Consider the following 5,000-nt stretch of genomic DNA (forward strand, 5'->3'; position numbering starts at 1 on the left):
ACGCCTTCGGCTCGCCCCACCGGCAGGACGTCCCACGATACATGCCAGTTAAACACCGACGGGCGGTGAACCAACAGCGTGGGACACAAATCCAACTACGAGCTTTTTAACCGCAACAACTTTAATATACGCTATTGGAGCTGGAATTACCGCGGCTGCTGGCACCAGACTTGCCCTCCAATAGATACTCGTTAAAGGATTTAAAGTGTACTCATTCCGATTACGGGGCCTCGGATGAGTCCCGTATCGTTATTTTTCGTCACTACCTCCCCGTGCCGGGAGTGGGTAATTTGCGCGCCTGCTGCCTTCCTTGGATGTGGTAGCCGTTTCTCAGGCTCCCTCTCCGGAATCGAACCCTGATTCCCCGTTACCCGTTACAACCATGGTAGGCGCAGAACCTACCATCGACAGTTGATAAGGCAGACATTTGAAAGATGCGTCGCCGGTACGAGGACCGTGCGATCAGCCCAAAGTTATTCAGAGTCACCAAGGCAAACGGACCGGACGAGCCGACCGATTGGTTTTGATCTAATAAAAGCGTCCCTTCCATCTCTGGTCGGGACTCTGTTTGCATGTATTAGCTCTAGAATTACCACAGTTATCCAAGTAACGTGGGTACGATCTAAGGAACCATAACTGATTTAATGAGCCATTCGCGGTTTCACCTTAATGCGGCTTGTACTGAGACATGCATGGCTTAATCTTTGAGACAAGCATATGACTACTGGCAGGATCAACCAGGGAGCTGCGTCAACTAGAGCTGAGCAGCCGGCCGCCCGGGAGTGTGTCCCGGGGGCCCGCGCGAACACGCAAGCGTCCGCTCAATCATTCTGCAAACAGGAGGAGGCTGAGCTCCCCTGCACAATACACCTCGAAACCCTCTCAGGTCCCGGCGGCGCGCAGCGCCGTCCCAAGTACTTGGTCGGGTTCGAGAGAGGCGCAATCGCCCGGAGTTAGGCGAGTAGACGCTTTCGGTGCGACCACCCGTGCTCCCAACTGAGCTTGCCGCTGCCGACAGAGGCCCGGGAGCGTGCTGTCGTGGCATTGCCGGCGGGAGACAACACGCGCCACCTACGGTGACCGGCAGCTCCAACGCCAGCGCCACAGAAGGACAAAAGCCCCACTTGGGTGCCGAAGCGAACTCTCCCAGCACAGCGCACGCGCCAACACATCCGCACAGCTGCGATACAAACCACCAGCGAGAACCGCTGGGGCGACCGAGCAGCAGACGGCGTCGCGGCGCCGAGCGCCGGGCGGCGGCGCATCCTCAACGCACACAGTCCTCAATCGGACCAGCACACTGAAGATGTCCACCGCGCTTCGCACCGGGCCCGCGAGGACCTACTTTGGCCGCACGGCGCCGCGCGCAGGGTGCGCCGGCGCGCAGCTGCGACGCCTGCCGCGTCCGTCGGCCGGCGCGCCTGCCACTGGCCGCCCCCACCAGCCGGCTGTAGCGCGTGCGCCCACGCACCGCGCGGCCAGCACGCCGGGAGGCGCCCCCTCACCGGCCGGGGACGGTCCCACCCAGCCACCGCCGCGTATCGCTTCACACCCAGATGCCGTTCAGTTTCGTCGGCATGGTGGGTATCGCTGGAACAACCGGTTCGTACCTCAACCTATCGTCGCCATCACCGATTCACCCCTAGCGAGAACAACCGCACCACAACAGGTTACCATTTGTTCATTTGCGTAACTTCACCAGAAAACGCAGGCGTCCATCGCCATTTGCAACTTCAACGATTATTGCATGCCTGTGTCAGGTGTCACGCCACACTACGTCTGCCCACATACACGCAACAAAATGTGCACGCCTAGACAATACGTGGAAGGTGGCCCCCGTACGTATGCGATGTCCATTGCTCGAACGACTGTCAACCGGCCTCTGTAGCATGTCGCAGATATGGAACGCGGTGCACCATGCCATCACGGTGTGTGAGGAGAGACGACTAGGTCCGAATACATCAACAGACAGCTCATGCTGATCGCCATCCACGGCGTCCGTTCCTCCCACACGTCTCTATGGCGTACCACACTGCAATCCAGCTCTCATAGGGAGACGACACGTAGCTGCGTGCACAATATTTGCACTGTATGGTCCGCCGTTTTTGGGCGCAGTCGTTGTACGGTCACACATGTGCCACGATGTATCATTCGGTACATAAGGACGAATGTGCAGTACAGATTGTGGTTTACGCGTACGACATTAGCGGACGGTTGACACAGGCCGCACCACAACGTAGCCTGAGTACGTCGCATGCGAAGGGCATTGAACATGCAAACTTCTCACCAACCAGCTTGCGAAGGCAGGGGGGCAAGGTGGGGACGTGGGGAGGGGCGGCATGTACGTCCTGCTGCCATCCACATTACAGTGTACAGCAGGAGCATGTGGAAAGTCAGCAAGACTTGCAAGGTGTTTAACATGAAGCGATACACAGGGGAGCGGGCAGTGCGAGTAGCGAACTATATTGCGAGGGTTGCGGGTGGGCAACACTACACTAATTGAACGAGTCGTATAACAATTACAGAGCAGGTTTAGGCGACAACATGGGTTACGTTAGGGGACAACGTGGGTTACGTTAGGGGACAACGTGGGTTACTTTAGGGGACAACGTGGGTTAGGTTAAGGCACAACGTGGGTTAGGTTAAGGCACAACGTGGGTTAGGTTAAGGCACAACGTGGGTTAGGTTAAGGCACAACGTGGGTTAGGTTAAGGCACAACGTGGGTTAGGTTAAGGCACAACGTGGGTTAGGTTAAGGCACAACATGGGTTAGGTTAAGGCACAACATGGGTTAGGTTAAGGCACAACATGGGTTAGGTTAAGGCACAACATGGGTTAGGTTAAGGCACAACGTGGGTTAGGTTAAGGCACAACGTGGGTTAGGTTAAGGCACAACGTGGGTTAGGTTAAGGCACAACATGGGTTAGGTTAAGGCACAACATGGGTTAGGTTAAGGCACAACATGGGTTAGGTTAAGGCACAACATGGGTTAGGTTAAGGCACAACATGGGTTAGGTTAAGGCACAACATGGGTTAGGTTAAGGCACAACATGGGTTAGGTTAAGGCACAACATGGGTTAGGTTAAGGCACAACGTGGGTTAGGTTAAGGCACAACGTGGGTTAGGTTAAGGCACAACATGGGTTAGGTTAAGGCACAACATGGGTTAGGTTAAGGCACAACATGGGTTAGGTTAAGGCACAACATGGGTTAGGTTAAGGCACAACATGGGTTAGGTTAAGGCACAACATGGGTTAGGTTAAGGTACAACATGGGTTAGGTTAAGGTACAACATGGGTTAGGTTAAGGTACAACATGGGTTAGGTTAAGGTACAACATGGGTTAGGTTAAGGTACAACATGGGTTAGGTTAAGGTACAACATGGGTTAGGTTAAGGTACAACATGGGTTAGGTTAAGGTACAACATGGGTTAGGTTAAGGTACAACATGGGTTAGGTTAAGGTACAACATGGGTTAGGTTAAGGTACAACATAGGTTAGGTTAAGGTACAACATAGGTTAGGTTAAGGTACAACATAGGTTAGGTTAAGGTACAACATAGGTTAGGTTAAGGTACAACATAGGTTAGGTTAAGGTACAACATAGGTTAGGTTAAGGTACAACATAGGTTAGGTTAAGGTACAACATAGGTTAGGTTAAGGTACAACATAGGTTAGGTTAAGGTACAACATAGGTTAGGTTAAGGTACAACATAGGTTAGGTTAAGGTACAACATAGGTTAGGTTAAGGTACAACATAGGTTAGGTTAAGGTACAACATAGGTTAGGTTAGGTTAGGTTAGGTTACACGTTGTTGTAAGGAAAGGTGTAGGGGGGGGGGGGCGGGGGCGGCAGGTTCGTTGATAGTGATTATAGTAAGTGAATGCTTGTGACATGATCAGATTTGTCACGTCAGGATGCACCTTTGGCTTATTAGAGGCGGCGCTCCAATTCTATGCTTGTGTGAGACCTGTGTCTTTGACTCATGTCATTGTTTGTGCGCTGTGACAGGAGGTACTATTGTGATGTTGGGTGCACCGTTGTATAGGACATGTGTGGGTGTTGGTGCCTGGTCTGCGCAATGGTGGATGTCGAAAGGCTGGGATATTGTATTTTCCGCATGGACCTCCTGGTCTGGTTGTGATAGTGTGGATTGTGTAATGTGGCGGAGAAGATGCACTGGATGTTGTTCCATGCTGGTGCTTACATATTGTATGTGCGCCTGTTAGAAGCAGAGAGTGGTGCGTGATCAGAGTGTCTGGCTGACGTGTGGTTCCCATTGTGGGCAGACTCTTTCAGCATGTATACGGACAGTTGTGTATATTTGCTGTAGTTTGATGGCTCTGCATTGATTACTAATCAGCGCCGTGTGTACGGGTAATCTGGTTCCAGTCCAAAATGTTCCATCTGTGTACATTAGTGACAAAGACTCCCCCCATGCAGTGGGGCTCGGTCTGTTATAGCTCTTCCGCGTAATATATTTGCCCCACGTTTTTGCGACTGCGAGTGCGAGTGCAACGCGCATGGGGACCGACATGCTGATGGCTCGGTATCGGACGCCGTACAGTGAGCAACGCGATCGCGTCTCTCGCTCGTAAGTGGTACAGGTCGCGGCTCATGTATAGGGACAGCGGGAATGTCGCATATTGGAAATAACTCTTCATGAAACGCAAGTTATAGGGGTGGATTGCACTTTACGAGTGCGGGAAACTTCCGCCGTTCATCCGCTGGAGGTGCGCGTGTGGCGGTTGGGGTGGTGCACGAACGGGTGCGGGTGGAGTCATTGCCGGTCCACGGCTTCGTGCGGCAGAGCCACTGGAGATTGGGTGCTATGGTCGACAGAGGCTGCAGGCTTTGTGGGTGGCGTCGAAAGGCGGGCACTGTGGCGCCATCGCTGTCTTAATCGGCTTGGCGTCGCATAGATGGCGGTATCGTCGTTGGAGGAGGTCATGTTGCGGGAGACCTACAGATGGCGGTATGTTTTGTGGTGCGGACGTAGTGTT

General features: G+C 53.2%; 1 non-coding gene across 1 annotated transcript in view; it reads right to left on the reverse strand.

Annotated features, from left to right (window-relative positions):
- Positions 1-744, reverse strand: part of LOC124773346 — a 1,909-nt gene extending 1,165 nt beyond the window's left edge. Inside the window, exon 1 of the ribosomal RNA XR_007014614.1 lies at positions 1-744. This exon is cut by the window's left edge and continues 1,165 nt beyond it. This is a non-coding gene — a ribosomal RNA (small subunit ribosomal RNA).
- Positions 745-5,000: the final 4,256 nt, after the last annotated feature.

This window comes from Schistocerca piceifrons, unplaced genomic scaffold, assembly GCF_021461385.2.
Source record: "Schistocerca piceifrons isolate TAMUIC-IGC-003096 unplaced genomic scaffold, iqSchPice1.1 HiC_scaffold_951, whole genome shotgun sequence".
In the NCBI taxonomy this organism is placed as follows: domain Eukaryota; kingdom Metazoa; phylum Arthropoda; class Insecta; order Orthoptera; family Acrididae; genus Schistocerca; species Schistocerca piceifrons.